General features: G+C 44.5%; 1 pseudogene; it reads left to right on the forward strand.

Moving 5' to 3' along the window:
* Positions 1–10,944: 10,944 nt before the first annotated feature.
* Positions 10,945–20,806, forward strand: part of LOC112103736 — an 89,466-nt pseudogene continuing 79,604 nt past the window's right edge.

Genomic DNA, 20,806 nt, shown 5'->3' on the forward strand with positions numbered 1-20,806 from the left:
CACCAGGTGAAACTAAAGCAATTAACTGAAAACAAATACAAGGTAATACTGTAGTACTTCATGTTGTTTACAGTCAACCTGTGGAATTCACTGCTCCACTGAGCCAAATTTTATAGCGGAATTTTAAAAAAAGAACAGGAATGGTTAACCATTAAGAATACTATTGCCAGCGAGAAACACAGAGTATGATAATTATACTTCCTGGCATAAGACTGCCTGAAGGATTTAAGAAGAAATTTCCACTCCCACATACAGCACAGCTTTGTACAAACGGTTAGGTACATTTACAGGAAGTTTGATGCCTTTTTAAATTGAAGATAAAACCTATCAAATGGAAATTGTGGGGTTGTTTTGCTTTAGAAGTTTTAAAACCATGGTAGAATCAGCATGCACTGCACTTGTCTCACCCTCAAGAAACCGAAGGACAAAGTGCTCCCTTTAACTTGGCACTGCGTGGACATGGTGCTGGGCATGCTCTCCCCCTACGGCTATGCCAGTGCACCCTGCAACACACCACCTTTTCCAATGGGCAAAATTCTCCCTAGGAACTAGGGGAAACTATCAAACTTCTTGTCCTTTGTTTCCAGAGAGAAGAAATGAAGCTGACTCGCTACTGAGCTCTGCCAAAACGTCCGGTAAAAATTACCATTAAATGGCAGTCTTTATCAGTAGTAATACAGCTCTCTTATCCAAGCTGAGCATTCTAACCAATTAATTACCCGAACTACTCAACCTGGCATTATGAAGAAATGGTGCTACCATGGAATTACTGTGACGGAGACGCAGATAGTACAGATCATATACACTTGATACCGCAAAATACCCCATATCAGTTCTTTGGCTTTCTGTCTAGGGTACTAGATGCTCCTCTGTGGATCTGTTAGACACTGGAAAAGCAGATGAAAGGAGTACTGTGCAGTGGCACCCAGGTCATACCCAGTGATCATAAAGGAGGAACAAGCAATAAGAGATAACCAGATGGCTGCAAGCTAGCTGACACGTGGCAAAGGAGCAAGAAGCACTCATAGAAAGCCAGATAACATACAGGAAATATAGGCACCAGGCAGCTCTAGATGCCAACAAAGAAAGGGGTCATGGAAGAGACTTTGGAGGCTGCTTAGACCCCTGAGATTACAGAATGAGGCCAAAGTACATGCCATCCACTTCTGGCCACCTCTCTTAAGGACCACATTTCTACCTGTGTACATGATAAATAACTTTAGCCAGGCTAGCCAGAAACTTCCAGTGTCTGGAAGGTATGATAGGTTGGATGCTAATCAGCTGTTTATTTGTAAAACAGGTAAGATGTAGCATGTGGCGTACTACTGTAACAATTGGGTCAGGATTCTAGCTTAGTACTGTGCATTAGCATCAGGTGCTCATGACAGAAGCCTGGGGGATACCTATGGGAGAAGCTAACAGCCCCAGTACAGCAGGAGTCTGGATCAGAGGTCACACACTATGTTTAATAAAGAGCTCCTTACTAAGCCTTGCCTAATTCTTCACCACTGATGAAATAATGCCAATTTCTTATCAAATTAAAAATGGGTATGAGAGAATAAATATGTTCTCTGCCTCTATTAGAACAATCCTAATAATGGAAAAGTGTAAAGTAATCCTACAATTATATTCCTATGAAAATATAATCATGACCGCCTCGTCGTCCGGCTACACCAGAAGAACTACAGGATGTGGTTTAATCAGGCCACAACTTTATTAGATGTCTGGGACTACCTCGCAGATAAGTGTACAGTGCAGGTAATTCCATGATCATTTCAATATCTACTCAGGGGCTTCTGCTTTTTCCATCCTGGTCTCCAGCCAACCTGCTGCTGGGGCCTTGCCATCCCCCTCTTGAAGGAGGATTAAGGTGGGCTATCAAGAAAAGAGGGATTGGCCGCCTGCTGTGCCAGTCACAGAAGCCCTGAACCCCCCTGTTCCGCTTCTTTAACAAACACCACCTTAAGGCCTTCTCTAAGCCACTTATCTGGGCACTATATCCGTTTCCTAGAGAGTACCTGCACTGGACATCTGCTGCAAGGAGGTGCCAGCAATTAGCTTGACTGCCTCCTCCCCAACCCAACAGAGTTCCCAGACATCTAATGCCCCCTTTAATGTCTGCCAAAAACATGTCTGCAGCAAGTCTGACAGGTGAACCCCATCCTCCCAAAATAACTCTGGTGCCCCATTTGCTTGGTCAGGATGCAAAATTACTGACCGTCCTACGACCCCCATGAATTTGGCCTCCTCCCTATTCACATATCTCTTAGCCTTGTCCATCTGGGGCAGAGGGGAGGGGCTTCACAGCTCCCCTCCAGGCCATTCATTGCAATATATCTGACCATACAATTTTTACTCCTGGAAAAAGTTCCAAGATCTGCCTCAAGTCCCTCTTAGCTCTGAGCATTAAGTCCATCTCTTTGCAAATTCCCAAATCATTTCCCCCAAGATGTGTCACAATTATATCAGGTGCCTGCTGATGTACAGTAGTGACATCAGTTGGTCCCATAACATGCCCCCATTTCTGTGCCAACTCAGGATTGCTTCACTGAGCCCCAGCTGCGAACCCTTGGGCAACTTAGATGCCCGCCTATGTGCCCCATAAACAATACTGTGCCCGCAGACCCATACCATTGTCTGCATAGCCCTTCTTCCCACCTTTGGAATGAAAATACAACAAATTAACACTGACTCCCACCTGGGATCTCATATACGTTCTGTAGGTTTCCAAATGCCAACGCCCAATTGCCTCAGCCCTCATACCCAGCTGTGCTGCTGATGTTGCCACCTGGATCCTGAATTAGTTGAAACCAAATTCCTCGGCTGGCAGCCCCAACCTCATCAGGCCCCATCTCAAGAGCATAACAAACTGGTATGTTGTGAGGGGACGTCCGTCACCATGCATGAAGAGGGATCCATCCATCCCTCTCCAGTCATATCGCCATTCATGCCCTCAAAGCCTCCATGAGGCAGACCCCAGTCTCGCCATGATCCCCTAGGATAATGGAGTCACCTTGGCCTCCTTATCAGTCTTTGACTTTTGCAAGTTTTGTATCACTGCTTGCCCCACCAGTGTACATCCTGCAGTTCCAAAGCCCTTCCAATAGAGTCCCTACAGTACTCAGGTACTAGCTAGCTGATCCTGAAACTATGACATCTGTTTCCCAGCACCTGCACCAGAGCCTTAAGCATGTTAACTGTGATGGGACAGCATGTATCCTCCCTCAGGCCATTGGTTCGCGATGACCCCGCCAAAGAAACCATCAAACTAAGAAGCTGCTGCAAGGATCTGGGTAACTGTTTAATCTACTGACAAACATAATGGCCGATGGTCAATTGGACATTGTTGATACCATTTCAGGGGTTGCTAATCCACCGTCCCAGCGCTGCCAGCAGCTGGAAAAACGTGAAACCCCCACACCTCGTCCCACAGCCCGATTGCTACATGGGGGGGGAGCTATGTTCCCTCCTCTCCCCCCTCCCTATGATAGGTGCTGGAACTAGGGATGCTGGGGGTGCTGTCGCATCCCCTGGCTTGAACTGGTTTCCATGATATACAGGGTCTATAGTTTGGTTCAATGGCTCTCAGCACCCTGTCCCTATACAGTACTTGGTGATCAGACCTAGCGCTGAGCTATCTTGCTAACTGACCCTTTCTGCTGCTACTCTCCTGCCTCTCCCTCTCTAGACTTGCGGTTGGGGAGGATTTTCCCCTCCATTTCCCCCTCTCACCCAATGTGGTTCCAGGCCAACTGGCAGAGTCCTCTGATCTCTGCTGCTGCTTCGCCTAGTCTGGGGAAAATGGGCTTCGCCCACACTCTGACCACTTCTGCATTTGCTATAGCATCTGCCTCCCCCCTCCCCCCCCCTCAAGTGATATATCCCTTCCCCCACTTAGGGAGCGGTGCTGTCACTTTGGGTAAACAACTTTTTCCAGCCATTGTTTGTTTGAACTTGCTGATTTCCTATTTAACTAAATGTAAACGTCAAACCTACTGTGAGGTTACTAAGGTGGGGTATTAGCTTTTTCTGAGCTAGAACTTTAGTTTTTCAATATGGATAGTGTCTTGTTTTATGCTTTGTTGGCATCTATTGCAACTACTACAAATGCTGAATTTGTGGTAGCACAATCATCAAGGTAGGTAACGGTTATTTTAAAGTCGGGTCAATTGTTTTATGTGGGATGGAACTACCGTAGTTGACGATGTATATTCCCGAAGAAAGATTTATGCTGTACGAAAATTACTGAGAGTGTCAGAGTTCAAGAAGCAGCCACCTAGTCTGACCTCCTGCACATCGCAGGCCACTAAACCCCACACAGTTATCCCTGTATTGAGCCCAATAACCTACTAAAGTATTACAGCCCTCACGAGACTCAATTACCATGGGCAGAAAATAGAAATGATTTGTAGTGCACCAATACCCAAAGCCCCTGCAATAGCAGGCAATTGATTTAATGAGCTATACCAGATAACCCTAGCAAGCAACCTGCACCCCATGCTGCAGGAGGCCAAAAACAATACCCCCAAACAAACCCAAGGTCCCTGCCAATCCTGCACTTCGGTGGGAAAATCTTTCCTGGCCCCAAAAATATGATCAGCAACACTCTGAGTTTGTGAGCAAGACCCACCAGCCAGGGTTCAGACATATTTTTCTGCACAGCCTGAAAGCACCAACCCACCCCATTTGGTGTCCTATCTTCAGCCATAGCCACCTATGATGTTTCAGAGAAAGGAGGGAGAAAAGGTACATCGGGGTGAAAATTTTCCTTCCTGACTCATACAAGTGAACTGCTGATGTACCAAGCATGACATTTAGGAACAAAAGACATGGGACTGAAAGGGAACTCCCAGGCCTTGGGAGCCCAGCTGTCTGTCCCTGCAGGCAACCCTGTCATACAATCCCACTCAAATGAATATCAAGCTCTATTTTTAAATTATTTAGGTTGTTTGCCCCCTTTACTCCCTGTTCCAGAACCTCACTTCTCTGATGTTTAGTAGCACCTTCTAAGTTCCAGCCTATATTTATTCATGGCTAGATTATATCCATTTGTTGTACCAACATTTTCCTATAAACTTAATTAGTTTTTCTCCCTCTTTGATGTTTACCATCTGCCCCCCACACACCATGTATTTATAAAGAGCAATCATATTCCCTTTCAGCCTTCTTTTTGCTAGGCTAAACAAGCCAAGTTCTTTTAGTCCTCTATCATAAGACAAGCCTTCCATTCTCCCGATCATCTTAGTAGCCCTTCACTGCACCTGGTTCAGTTTGAATTCATCTTTCTTTAACATGTGTGTCCAGAACTGTACATGGTATTCCAGTGAAATGTGAAGGATATTTTTAATATATCCTGCATTTCAAACACCACTGGGATGAAACATATGCTTTATATAATATTTATAAAAATGATTGGAGAGCCTCAGATAAAAGGTGTTATAGAAGTGGTTATTAAGATCATTGTAAAATGTATGTATTAACATATGTGAAGTTATGAATTCCCTCCCTTGGATGTTACTGGAACAAGTTGAAGACCAGACAGCCTAGCCTAGGTAAAGGTGATAAACAGGTCTGTCCTAGACAAAGGAATGTGGGTTTATTTCAATTTACATATTAGCAGTAAACAAAGCCATTGCGCTAAACCTGCTCCTGAATTTGAGGACAGAATTAACATGGCTCCTGCACCTCAGAAAGACACAGGAGACACAATCCCTAGGAGGCCTTCCTGACTTATATCCCTTTGGAAATATAAAGAAGAGAGAGAAACTCCATCTTTATCCTTTATCTTAGGGTATGTCTACACTTACCTCCGGGTCCGGCGGTAAGCAATCGATCTTCTGGGATCGATCCTGGAAGTGCTCGCCGTCGACACCGGTACTCCTGCTCCGCAAGAGGAGTACGCGGAGTCGACGGGGGAGCCTGCCTGCCACGTCTGGACCCGCGGTAAGTTCGAACTAAGGTACTTCGACTTCAGCTACGTTATTAACGTAGCTACGTTATTAACTGAAGTTATTAACTAATAGTTATTAGCTGAAGTTGCGTATCTTAGTTCGAAGTGGGGGGTTAGTGTGGACCAGGCCTTAGGAGACAAAGGAACCAAGCAATCAGATCTTGGTGATGGGTCCTGGCCAGAAAAAGCTGGAAAGGAGATGTGGGTGAAAGAAACCATTTTGAACATAGACTGTATCTTGCTAGATTAAGTTTTAGTCCTTTAGATGTATGTGTTCACTTTTTTGCCTGTCACCATCTCTACCGTTATCTCTTTTACTTGGCATTGCTTAATCCAGGATTGCTTTGTTAATAAACTTATTTTGCTTTCATTATAAATCATCAGTGCTATGTACGTGCAGTAAAGTGTGCGCTTCTAGAAAGCTAACAAGTTGGAGTGTTTTACTGTCTCTGTAAAGGGAGTGAAGCTAACACATTCTCTGTGAAGGTCCAATGAGAGGGATGGTCCCTGCAGTGGGACGATTTGGGAGTGAATTTGGGGCTGGAAGTGTACTGAGGTTAGCTTGAAAGAAGTAACCATAAAATCATAGAACTGGAAGGGACCTCGAGAGGTCATCTAGACCAGTCCCCTGCACTCAAGGCAGGACTAAGTATCATCTAGACCATCCCTGACAGGTGATTATCCAACCTGCTCTTAAAAATCCCCAATGATGGAGATTCCACAACCTCCCTAGGAAATTTATTCCAGTGCTTAACCACTCTGACAGTTAGGAAGTTTTTCCTAATGTCCAACCTAAACCACGCTTGCTGCAATTTAAGCCCATTGCTTCTTGTCCTACCCTCAGAGGTTAAGAAAAAAATTTCTCCCTCCTTCTTGTAACAACCTTTTATGTACTTGAAAACTGTTATCATGTCCCCTCTTAATCTTCTCTTCTCCAGACTAAACAAACCCAATTTTTTTTCAATCCTCGTTAATAGGTCATGTTTTCTAGACCTTTAATCATTTTGGTTGCTCTTCTCTGGACTTTCACCAATTTGTCCACATCTTTCCTGAAAGTGGTGCCCAGAACTGGACACAATACTCCAGTTGAGGCCTAATCAGCACAGAGTAGAGCGGAAGAATTACTTCTCGTGTCTTGCTTACGATACTCCTGCTAATACATCCCAGAATGATATTTGCTTTTTTTTGCAACAGGGTTACACTGTTGACTCATATTTAGCTTGTGATCCACTATGACCCCCAGATCCCTTTCCGCAGTACTCCTTCCTAGGCAGTCATTTCCCATTTTGTAAGCGTGTTCCTTCCTAAGTGGAGTACTTTGCATTTGTCCTTATTGAATTTCTTCCTATTTACTTTAGACCATTTCTCCAGTTTGTCCAGATCATTTTGAATTTTAATCCTATCCTCCAAAGCACTTGCAACCCCTCCCAGCTTGGTATCGTCCGCAAACTTTATAAGTGTACTCTCAATGATTTAGATAATGGCATAGATGAAGATATTGAACAGAACCGGACTCAGAACCGATCCCTGCAGGACCCCACTGGTTATGCCCTTCCAGCGTGACATTGAACCACTGTTAACTACTTTCTGGGAACGATTTTCCAACCAGTTTTGCACCCACCTTATAGTAGCTCCTTCTAGGTTGTATTTCCCTAGTTTGTTTATGAGAAGGTCATGCGAGACAGCATCAAAAGCCTTACTAAAGTCAAGATATACCACATCTACTGCTTCCCCCCATCCACAAGGCTTGTTACCCTGTCAAAGAAAGCTATCAGGTTGGTTTGACATGATTTGTTCTTGACAAATCCATGCTGACTGTTATTTATCACCTTATTATCTTCTAGGTGTTTGCAAATTGATTCCTTAATTATTTGCTCCATTATCTTTCCGGGTACAGAAGTTAAGCTGATTTGTCTGTAATTCCCCAGGTTGTTTTTATAGATGTGGACTATATTTGCCCTTTTCCAGTCTTCTGGAATGTCTCCAGTCTTCCATGACTTTTCAAAGATAATTGCTAATGGCTCAGCTATCTCCTCAGTCAGCTCCTTGAGTGTTCTAGGATGCATTTCATCAGGCCCTGGAGATTTGAAGACATCTAACTTGTCTAAGTAATTTTTGACTTGTTCTTTCCCTATTTCAGCCTCTGATCTGACCTCATTTTCACTGGCATTCACTATGTTAGACGTCCAATCTCCACCAACCTTCTTGGTGAAAACTGAAACAAAGAAGTCATTAAGCACCTCTGCCATTTCCACATTTTCTGTTTTTGTCTTCCCCTCCTCATTGAGTAATGGGCCTACTCTGTCTTTGGTCTTCCTCTTGCTTCTAATGTATTTGCAGAATGTTTTCTTGTTACCCTTTATGTCCCTAGCTAGTTTGAACTCGTTTTGTGCCTTGGCTTTTTTAATTTTGCTCCTACATACTTGTGTTATTTGTTTATATTCATCCTTTGTAATTTGACCGAAGTTCCACTTTTTTGCAGGACTCTTTTTTGAGTTTTAGATCATTGAAGATCTCCTGGTTAGATTGGTCAAAGCCAGGGAGAGGCTTATTAGCTGCTGGCCGGCTCTTGGGGTCAGAGTTCTGGAACAAAGCTGCACAACCACAGCATACCCAGGGTTACAAGGCAGATGGTGACCAAGCCCCTTTCTGGCCTGGGTGAACCCCAAGATATCACAGGGGTACACAATTATCTACATTTACAAATAACATTAAAGATGGCATAAGCTTTTTAACAATATCTACAAGGGAGAGATGAATCTAGCAAAGAAATGCTTAAAAATGGTCTAACGCACAGCTCAACAGCCCAGTATAAACATTTAGCAGTGTATAGCTCAAAATGCTGCTCACCTTTACTAGCCAGTCCAGTCAATAACTATCTTGAAAGCAGGGAAAGACTGTCCATCTCTCAATCTGAGGGCTGTTCTGCACCTTATTCCTCTCTTCAAAAGCAATGTCCACGGTTCCCTTGTTCTTCTACTATGCAAGAGCAGCGGCTATTTAATTGCCTGGAGGATTTCACCACCTTTTTCCAAAGCTTTGGTTTTAACTTCCATGGATTATTCCTTGCAGCTATGAGGTTTGTAGCCAACTCTCTGTGCTGTACAGACTGTTTCTAGCCCAGGCTGCTTGGGGCAGGTGTTTCTTATTACTAATTAAGCACAGGCAGGCAGGCAAACACCCTTCAATGTACCAAAGGCTCTGTTTCAAGGGCTACTGTCTACCACAGAAGTGCATGAACAGCAGTTAGCAGAACAATAAAGGAAGCTGGTGTGTACTGAATCATGAGGGGCCAAAGCTATGAGCTAGTCTAGGTAAGACTAGGGTGGTGGGGTTATTAGAAGAAGACACCACCACAACCAAAACCCACCAGGAAGGCAATTTTGAATTCACTACTGAAATTTGTGGGGAGCCAGTAGAGTTGTTTGAAGATAGCTGATGTGATCTCTCTCCTTTGTACATTATACAATAGTACTTGCTATTTGTATAAATGAAGGGGAAGACCCAGTGTAAATTAATAAATGTTGCAAATTAGCAAGGCAGCAAATGAACACCTAAGAAATGAGGGAGATTACATCACAAAGCACTGAAGCATATCCTTGCCTTTTAGGAAATGAGTAGTTCCAGTGAGGTCAAGGGGACAGCTCATGTTTCAAGTTAGGAAAGTGTTTGCTGATTCAGGGTCTTATTTAACAAGTGTTGTTCAGTTTTAGTGATTTCTTATACTTCCTATCCAGTAGTAAATGTTCTGCAGCAGGGCTTCTCAATTTTTTCTTAAAGTTTTTCATATTCAAATTCAAATTTCATATTTTTCTCATGAGTTTTTCATATTCAAACTTCCCTACCTGTTTGTGATCATGCTGACCACTGTCTCACCTCCCAATTGCAATTACAAACATTTTGATGGTAACCACAACAGTTGTTTAAATGGACAAGTCATAATGGGAGAGAAAATTCATATTTTTAGTTTTCTTTAGACTGACAAGTATTTTGTCTACTTGGCGGATGTAGCATGGCTGGGGGTAGGGACAGAAGTTAATTGCACTCATTTCACCTCCTATCAGTTGTTTTTTCCTCAAAGGGAATCCAGGAAAGCCAGCAGCGTGTGACTGCAGGGGCTTTCTTGTGAGAATTATGGGTCAAGCAGGATGACAAAATGAGAGTGAAGTGAGTGAGGTAATAGCTATTATTGGACTAACTTCTGTTGGTGAAACAGACAAGATTACACAGAGCTCGTCTTCAGGTCTGAAGAGCTCTGTGTAATCTTAAACACTTCTCTCTCACCAACAGAAGCTGGTCCAATAAAAGATATTACCTCACCCACCATACGTCTCTAATATCCTAGGAGCAGCCTGGTTACAAAACACAGGAAACAAAAATGAGTTGTGAAGTTCTACTGAAGACAGGGCCGGCTCCAGGCACCAGCCGAACAAGCTGGTGCTTGGGGCGGCAGCTTGTAGGAGGCGGCATTCCGCCCAATCCTAGGGCGGCACGGCCGCTTTTTGTTGTTGTTGTTGTTGTTCCACTCCGGCCGCCCTGTAGGGGGCAGCGGCGTGGAGGATGGGAGCGCCCTGCAGCAAGCCTGGCAGGGCAGCCCTTGTCCTTCCCTCCCAGCCAACCGGAGTGGTGCGGAGCCCTCCCGGAAGGGGGCACGGCGGGAGGGGCCGTGTGGCAGCGCCCCACTGAAGCCCTGGCCGCCCCCCTTCTCTCTCTCCCCCCGCTCCCTGCCCCTCCCCCCGCTAGCCGGGGCACATCTGCAGGGCAGGGAGTCCCCCTGTGCCGTGGGGCGGCCAGAAAGCCAGAGCCAGCCCTGACTGAAGAGTAGCTATATACTTAAGCAGTTAGAAATAAATGCAGGAGCTGGCTGGGGAGGGACTTGTCCTCCACTACTTCACCTCTATGGCCAAGATAAGTATAGCTGTGGGAAATTTATATTAATTTATTTTTATTTTAATTTACAGAAACGAAGCACCAGTGATGTGGTAAGTGCTCCCATGACCCAACAGGGTGAGTTTAAGGCCTTTTGGGGTGTAAGGTGCTGTTACTTCTCATGCTCTTATTATGGGTTTAAATCCCTTTATCAGAAATGACTGGCTCATTTGGAAGTCTGTGAGTAAGTTATAATGCATATCTGACCCTGTTATGATGTAGAGTCCTTAACCACTTATTGACTTGGTGGGCTCTACCTGAGATCTACGTCCACATAAAACACAGTTAATATGCAGTCAGTAATGATGGCTGCTAGCAGTGTTTCTCCCCTTCCCTGCAGAGTAGGGTACCACATGGTTATCTTCCTGTAACTCTTTAGCATTTGCTATGCAGACAGGACCTCCTCCCCCTACTGGTGTACAGGGGTGCTGGGATGATTTTTATAGTGGGGGTGCTGAGAACCAAACTGTAAACCCTGTATATGATGGAAACCACTTCAAGCCAGGGGGCGCAGCAGCACCCCCAGCTCCAGCATGTTTGTGTAGCCAGTTTGATCAAGCCTCCTTCCTCTGAGCACTCTGTGGGGGAGACCATCCCAGAATCCATTGCCCGGGGTGTTGCTGGTGCGGTTCTCTGTGCATGTCATCCATGCATTCTATCTCTTGCTGAAGTACTATGGGCAAGCTGCCCAGAATTTTCCAGAATGTGCTTGTCCAAACATGGCTAAACAGTCTGGTTAATGCAGCCACACAAACATGGTTGAGTTGTGAGGGGAAAAAAGCTATTTTGTGGACACAACCCAACTATGTTTTTTTGTTACAAGGTTAGAGGAGTGTCAAAAAAATTGCTTATAAAAAAATTGTTGCTGTTGTAATGTAGACGGACTTTAACTCATCAAGCACCAGGGCTTTTGCCCACCTATCTCTCTCCTCATTAAACAATATATTAAATAAAGAGACAGAGTAGCTATAGGGGTAACTTAGCTTTCCTCATTCTAATAAAGTTCCTTGCCCCGTATTGGAAGACAGCTACTCTTTCTGTGATTACCATTGTTGCGTGATTCTGTAGAATGGAGTTAGAATAATTAGCACAGATTTTTCACTGTAACCAGGGTTTCTCTTTCATTCTTCAGATCTTCAATGGCATAGATATCTACAGCATGAAAATTGATAGCAAAGTGACATCTCGATTTGCCCACAACGTCATCACCAGTCAAGTTGTCAATTGTGCCAGTGTGTCTAAGGAAGTGTTTTTTTGATGTGGAGCTCCCCAAGACGGCCTTCCTTACCAATTTCAGCATGTAGGTAGTTTGCTGATAGCTTGTCTCAATAGGGTTGCCAACCCTCCCGGTTTCACTGGGAGCCTCCTGGAATCTCACCCCCTCTCCCAGAGGCTACTAAAGCCAAACTGGAAGATTTTAGGCGCTAAAAGTCTGGCAGTGCAGCGGGGCTAAGGCAGGCTTCCTACCTGCGCTGGCCCCACGCCACTCCCAGAAGCAGCCGGCATGTCCCTGCGGCCCCTGCGGGGGGTGCAGGAGTCTCCATGCACTGCCCCTGCCCCAAGCACTGACTCTGCAGCTTCCATTGGCTGGAAACTCTGGCCAATGGGAGCTGCGGGGGCGGCACTTGCGGCAGCAGGCAGCATGTGTAGCTCCCTGACCTCCCCCTCACCACCCCGCAGGGACATGCCAGACACTTCCAGGAGCAGCATGGGGCCAGGGGAGGCAGGGAGCCTGCCTTAGACCTGCTGCACTGCCGCCCGAGGTAAGCACTTCCCAGCTGGAGCCCACAACCCTCACCCCCTCCTGCACCCCAACCCCTACCCCAGCCTGGAGCCCCCACCTGCTCCCAAAATTCCTCCCAGAGCCCGCACCCCAGCTTCCTGCCCCAGCCCTGAGCCCCTTGCTGCACCCAAAACTCCCTCCCAGAGCTTGTCTCTCCTCTGCAGGGAGGAAGGCACCGTGAGGCGTATAAGGTCCTTGACTGCCTCAAATGCCTCTGGCGTTGAGGGGAGCTGGAGGTGATCCCCTTGGCGGTCCAGAGACCATTGAGGGGTTCAGATTCAACTGTACCCGAGATGGGGCAGGAGTCAACAAGACCCTGGAAGGTGGGAGAGACGAGGTGACCTGGCTCAAAATAGGTGCTTCGATGCTGCAGGTCCCTTGGTCTTTGGAGTGGGAGAGCGACCCCTATCCGGCCTTTTCTTCTTCTGTGACACCGGGGACTGAGAACAGTGCCAGACAGAAGGAGGTTTCTTTGGGGCAGAGCCGTGGCAGTGCCATGAGTCCTTAGGGTCCTTCTTCGGCACCGGCTAGTGCACCGACAGCACCGGAGTACTGCGGACCGACGAGGAAGTGCTCAACGTGGATTCTGCCAACCCCGAGTCGGATTGCGCTTGGAGTGCTGCTTCCATTAGCAGGTTTTTCAGCCTTTGATGTCTTTAAGGGTCCTAGGGTGAAATCTCTTGCAGATTCTGCACTTGTCCTTCTGGTGGCTCTCCCCGAGGCACCGTAGACGGGAAGACTGCGGGTCACTCTTCGGCATAAACTTGCCACAGTCCTCGCAGAGTTTGAAACCTAGGGACCGGGGCATACCCCAGAACCAGGGAAAACGTTGTTTGGGGGGGGAACCCCCAAGAACTCTTAACAACTACAACACCTATGACTAATAACTAACTATTTAAACTATGAAAACTGAAGTGGACACTGCCAAAAACGCTTGCAATGCAAGAGCAACTGTTGTTCCAGCTAGCCGTCACCGGCGGTAAGAAGGAACTGAGGGGATGGCAGATCAGCAGGGCTGCATATTGGATGCCAGGAAGGCGCAACTCCAGGGGGCACCCAGGCCGACCCTACGGATGCTGCTAAGGGGAAAATCTTCTGGCTGGCGTGCATGTGGCGTGCACACACCTGATTGGAATGGACATGAACAAGCATTTGAAGAAGAATACTATTTCTTTAAATAAATAAAAGATGCTGTGATGAGGGGTTCCACACACCACTAAGATGGCACCTCCTCTTGGAGGTTCTGGAGAATAGCTTGCAAGAGCATCACCTCTTTCTGCAGTTGCCCACTGTCTCTCCACCTCTCTTTGAGTCTGCATCCCCTCTATCACACTATGAGCTGTTGCTGCCTCTTTATGATGTCAACCAGTCACTCTTCTTGTTTTCCTCTTCTGGGGTACCAAAGACTTCCTTCAGCAGTCCTAAGCAGTCTTCCCATTCACTGCCTTGTAGTGCCACTCCCTCAATGGCTGGCAAGGAAACACGGGCCAGCCCGCTACACTGGGTTCTGGCTCAGGGACCCACTAGCCAGCAATCAAAGCCTGTTCCCTTCTAGACCTTACTGCCTTTCCCTGAGCCCTGTCCTGGCTTCTCCTCTCACTGGGTTTGCCAGCCCAAACACACCTCCCTTCTCCCAGGGAGTGACTACAGACTTTCCCCTCCTTTGCTGCCAATTGCCAGCCTTTATAATCCCCTCCTCAGCTGGCTTCCTCATTCAATCAGTGGATTGCTTAGTCACCTGATTGCTCTCCGCTGTGGCCTATTGGGTTAATTAGCCCTCTTCTCAGTCTGCATTAACCCTTTCAAGGAACGTGTGGGGTGAACACCCCATCACAGTTGCATTTATTTGTCTGCTTTCTTTATTGCCCTTCTTGTCCGAATTGTTCACAATCCTCCATTTTGTTGCTGCCTTGCTAGGAATTGTCCAAATAGAATTTTTAATTGTTTCTATTTTTCTACATATCCAAGAAGGTACTAAAAGTTAACAGATGCCAAGAAATAATCTCAGATGCCATGATGCAATAACTGTTAACAAATGCTTACATATGAATGGCCATCACTTTCTAGGTGCAAGGTGTACAGTAACTCCTCGCTTAACATTGTAGATATGTTCCTGAAAAATGCGACTTTAAGCTAAACAATGTTAAGCTAATCCAATTTCCCCATAAGAATTAATGTAAATGGGGGGGTTAGGTTCCAGGGAAATTTTTTTCACCAGACAAAAAACTATATATTATATAGATATACACACAGTATACGTTTTAAACAAACAATTTAATACTGTTCACAGCTATGATGATTGTGAAGCTTGGTTGAGGTGGTGGTTAGAGGGTGGAAGAGGGAGGGATATTTCCCAGGGAATGCCTTGCTGCTAAATGATGAACTAGCACTTGGCTGAACCCTCAAGGGTTAACACATTGTTGTTAATGTAGCCTCTCACACAAGGCAGCATGAACAGGAGGGAGGGGAGACAGCATAGCAGACAGAGACAGACACACACCTTGTTTGTGGGAGAGAGAGAGACAGATGCACACTGCCCCTTTAAGTAAGCTGACCCAGTCTTAAGTGCATTGTCTTTTTAAGTGGATCAGGAAGTTGAGACAGCAGCTGCTGCCCCAAGCACTCTCTGTCTCTCTCCATCTGTGTCCCCTCCCTGCTCTATATGGAGAAGGGGTGTCATAACTATAAAGGGAAGGGTAACAGCCCTCCTGTGTACAATACTATAAAATCCCTCCTGGCCAGAGACTCCAAAATCCTTTTACCTGTAAAGGGTTAGAAGCTCAGGTAACCTGGCTGACACCTGACCCAAAGGACCAATAAGGGGACAAGATACTTTCAAATCTTGGTGGGGGGAAGGCTTTTGTTTGTGCTCTTTGTTTTGGGGGAGTTCGCTCTTGGGACTAAGAGGGACCAGACATCAATCCAGGCTCTCCAAATCTTTCTGAACAAGGATCTCATATTTCAAACTTGTAAGTAAACATCCAGCCAAGGCGTGTTAGTTTTATCTTTGTTTTCTCAACTTGTAAATGTACTTTTTGCTAGGGTGTTTACCTCTGTTTGCTGTAACTTTGAACCTAAGGCTAAAGGGGGGTCCTCTGGGCTCTTTAAGGGCTGGTCTACACTTACCCCCCAAATCGAAGTAAGGTACGCAAATTCAGCTACGTGAATAACGTAGCTGAATTCGACATACCTTACTTCGACCTTACCGCGGTTCAGACGCGGTCCACACGCGGCAGGCAGGCTCCCCGTCGACTTCGCGGTACTCCTCTTGCTGAGCTGGAGTACCGCAGTCGACGGGGATCACTTCCTGGTTCGATTTATCGCGTCCAGACCAGACACGATAAATCGAACTCGGAACTTCGATCCGCAGCCGTCGAACTAACCGGTAAGTGTAGACTAGCCCTTAGTTTGATTACCCTGTAAAGTTATTTCCCATCCTGATTTTACAGAGATGATTTTTACCTTTTTCTTTAATTAAAAGCCTTCTTTTTAAGAACCTGATTGATTTTTCCTTGTTTTTAGATCCAAGGGGGTTGGATCTTGATCCACCAGGAGTTGGTGTGAGAAAGGAGGGGGGATGGTTAATTTCTCCTTGTTTTAAGATCCAAGAGGTTTGGATCTGTATGTACCAGGGAATTGGTGAAGAGTCTCTCAAGGCTACCCAGGGAAGGGAATTAGCACTTTGGGAGTGGTGGCAGCGGACTAGATCTAAGCTGGTAGTTAAGCTTAGAAGTTTCATGCAGGCCCCCACATTTGTACCATAAAGTTCAGAGTGGGGAAGCAGCCTTGACAAAGGGTAAGCAGGGTGCAGGAGCAGGGGGGAGGGGAAAACCCTGACATTAGCCCTCCCTTTCCTCCCCCCCCCCCCCCCCCCCCCCCCCGCACAGCAAGCAGGAGTCTCTGGGAGCAGCTCCAAGGCAGAGGGCAGGAGCAGCACATGGCAGTGGGGGAAGGGACAGCTGAACTGCTGGCAATTGATAGCCTGCAATTGTTAGCCTGCTGGGCGGCTGCAGCACAGGGAACTTAGGGGAGCAGGGAGCTGATAGGGGGGCTGCCGGTTCTTCCTGGTTCCAAGCCCCCACCAGCTAGCTACAACGGGCTGCTCTTCCTGCAAGCAGTGGACAAAGCAGGCAGTTAAAACGACATTAAAAGGGAGCATTGCACAACTTTAAACAAGCATGTTCCCTAATTGATCAGCAACGTTAACGGGACAACTTTAAGGGAGGATTTACTGTACCAAGAAGTGTTTCTAGGAAAAGGAAAGTGTCCAGAGCTCACCACTTTTAGCACTGCGCATACATTTTTCTTACTGTTCTTATACCACTGGTGATCTGACTTAACCATTTCATCCTGGTCTTCCTGAAACCACTGGAGACAAGTTTATTCCATAAGTGCTGGAAAAACTGTCAATATTTTGTTTCTTTTAATTTATTTGTATTTTTGAATTTTTTGTATTAAGGCAAAGTTACATTACTGGTTGTAATCATACTAATTATACGTTACTTATTACTTTTTCAGAATCAGATTAATATTCAGAGAACCTGGCTAAAGATTCTGGTTTGCTGACTGAGTTCTCCTCCTCCGAGTGTGTTAAAAAGGATGACCAAATTTCTAAAAACCTATCCTCTTTCTGGAGTTTCTCTTGTGTAAGTACTTGGTGTGAAAGCTTTTCCACTACAAGGACAGTCCACATTTTACTTTCTTATATAACACACCCTATTTATATACCACAATTCCATAGGAGGAGGAGTCACATTTTTCCAGTAATGTGCAATACAAAGTCTAGCTGCTAGCAATAAGAAGAAAATACTTTGTCATTCTCTTTAAAATGCAGATTCTTTACTGGAGCATTAAGTACGGAGGTCAGGGGATCTCTAAGAAGCCAGCATTTTGTCATAAGATGGATCTCTTTAATAATTTCCTCTCAAAACTTTCTAATTCCTGGACACAACTACCACGTGTGCAAGTATGTTCCCATTTCCCCCACAATCTCTCTAACAGAGCTTTTCTCTAGCAGCAACAATATGATGGCTCTTAACTGAAGTCTAATGTCATTTACACACTAAATTTGTATACATTTTATTTATGAGCTACACAAATTAAAGATGAATATCCCCTTTCCCACACATATACCCACTCGTGCAGATCAATTTCTTTCTCCAAATCCCTCTCCCATCTTTTCTTCTGGGTTGTTATCTTCTCAACATCTTTTTCAATCAAAATTGTTTATATCTTAGAAATTACATTTCTATTTTTCGTAAAGGCTTTAATTTTATTTATTATATATATATATATATATACACACACGTGTGCATACATAAATATGTAATGTAAATGAACAATACAGTTGTACTGTATGCTGAGTGCTTTGGTAGGGAAAAGGTATCTGATGAATACTATTGTTATAAAGTTAAAGGGGTTAATTTGGATACAACCAAATTTGGTTATTTTTAACATAACTATGACCTTTCTATGACTTTTACTAAAATTTGCCATGATGCCCACATCGCCAGCTACACAAATCTCTTGCCAACAGCAGTTAGTAATAGAAAACATTTGTTTATAATCTATTAATATCGAGCTATTCTGATGAATGAGTTGCATTCTGTCATCTTCCCAGCTCCGCAGCCATCAGTCATTCTGTTTAGTTTGTTGTTGAATTAAAATGTATTAAGTTTTTCAGCATGTTACCACACAAAGTCACTCTGTAAGTTACACGACTTGGATATCTGAAAAAGCACACAACTACAACAAATATGTGCTTTCAGGGGTCATGTGCATCTCTCTGCAAAAGTGACAAAAAAGTGAAAATAAAATTAGAAACTAAAAACAATGTAGAGTCAGAAAAAAGAATTGAAAAACTAGAGAGAGGAAGCAGTACTAACAGCCTGTGAAATTACTAGCTCTGTATGACAGTTCGTATTGTGCTATCAGGGATTTCATGTTCTTTTTTGACAAATATTAAGTTGATAGAAAAATAAAATAGACACGTTTTTTCTTGTTTTCTGTGTTCTTTTCAAAGAATATAAATAAATAATAAACTAGGATACTGCGAGAAAGACTTGGAGAAACTAAGAGAGGGAAGCATTATATCATTGATTAATGTACATGTGAAAATGACGGTTCTATTACATGAGATACATAAAAAGTGTTGCAGATAAATAAAAAGGTGATACATTTCATGTTTGATATTTAATAGGCTATTTATCAGTATTAATTCTCACTGTGCCGCAGTTTATCCATCTTTAAAATGGAGAGAATACCTATCTGCTCCACACTGTGTTTTGTGACTAGACTAAATGAACATCTGTACTTACTTTCCTTCACAGAAAGAAGCAGAATCATCTATTACATGACCTCGGTTCTGGCAGATAAGGCTCTGCTTACCAGCCACTGCTTGCAGAAGCTGTGGGCACAAATTAGGACAAGCACTTGTGGGAATAACAGCTCCCAACACACCAGACTGTTGATCCCTAGAGGAAAAACCCCTCCTAAGAATCCAGCCACAACAATCCATTTCCTTCACCTCCAAGTTCTGGAACACTCCTGAAACCTCTGTGTCAGCAGCTCCATGGCAACAAGTTCTACTTCAACAGTTTCCTTGTAATCACTGCAGAACCATGCACCTCTGGCTTTCAGAACAGCTAAGGCAGGGCACTAATGTTTAGTGGGGCTCACGTCTTTGATCACACCCATCATGTTCGGCAATCTCATATGTGGTGCTTTCTGGCAAGAATGTAGAAATCACATCAGATCTTCTTGTATCTTCTGGTAAGACCCATAGCAGCAGAGACCAATGCTTAATTGTATGTTTTAAAAAGCCAAAAGAGAGAGACTCTTGCTACAGCATTTCATGTAGCATACCACACTAAGGGAATTAGAGTGAATGACAAATGGCCAAAGGAATTTAAGGTAACTGAGCCCTGTTGTACATAGTAGTATTACATATCTACGTAGTACGTGCTAAGTAAAGTTTGAGATATCACATCCATGGAGCAGTTTTATTTTTAAAAGTAAGGTCAGTTAACCTGTAGTCAGTAACACAAAATGTCTTAAGACCATATCAGTGTTTTTTAGTAGTTAGAGCAGGGGTGTGAAAGTCAAAACTTGAATTCAGTTCCCACCTCTGTCACTGACTTCCCTTACACCACTTACACTCACTCCACCAAAATGAGGTTAATAATAATTAATTACTTCACAAGGGTGTTCTGTTGCTTAATTAATGTTTGGCCCTTCAATATTTGATGATGAAAGGATCAGAAAGAGTTAATTAGGGTATTGCTTTAATATCTGATATTTAGAGCAGTTGTCAGTTTATAAACGTATTTGTACAATGTATAGCTTGATGAAAAAGATATATAATGCTTTTCTTCAGCAGGTACTTTACTTAAAAAGACAAAGTAGATAATTGAAATATTATCTGTAGTCTGTCCCTGGGGCACAGATGTTAAGCAATTTCTACAAGTCACAGTCAGTCGAAGCAGAACCATAAAAAGAACCCAGATCTCCTGATCTATCCTCCTCTCTATAGCTACCTGTCATGTGATGCACTACTTTTACTGAACCAGGGCTGACTGCAGACAGACACCAGAGATGTCAGCTGTTAGCCAAGCATGGGAAGCAGAACTCGGGATCTTCAGCTCTAAAAAGGCCTCTGTCACTTGAGCAAAAAGAGAATTACCACCAGTTCTCCCTAAAATTGGAGCTCTTATTTATCTTTTGGGGCTAGACTCTAGAGAGGGCATATACTCATAAACAAATGGGCAGGGCAGGCAGGGATGCACACATACATAACAGCCACTGCATCACCCCCTTTTTGTGAGTTAACACCTGGTTGTCATGGCAATTGCACCACATCCTTCATTGTGACATCCTCTAGCCCAAGCAAAGCTATTGAGGCAATGGACAAAAGTCAGTGCTCAACTTGGCCTCAGAGAGAGACAGTTGGTGCTGTGCTGTACTGCAGCAATTTTGACAGTTTTTTACATAAGTTCAAGATTTGGCATTCAGACCTCAGAAGTAAGTGAATTTTTTCATGTACCCAATATAATAGAACTGTGAGTTTTTTTTATGAATGGAGTTGTGGGGCCACAGGAGTTTCAGCCTAGTTCTTCGTGGGCATTAGATAGATTATTCCTGTAACT

The sequence above is a fragment of the Terrapene carolina genome, unplaced genomic scaffold, assembly GCF_002925995.2.
Source record: "Terrapene carolina triunguis isolate 2854851 unplaced genomic scaffold, T_m_triunguis-2.0 Scaffold232, whole genome shotgun sequence".
NCBI classification, from domain to species: domain Eukaryota; kingdom Metazoa; phylum Chordata; order Testudines; family Emydidae; genus Terrapene; species Terrapene triunguis.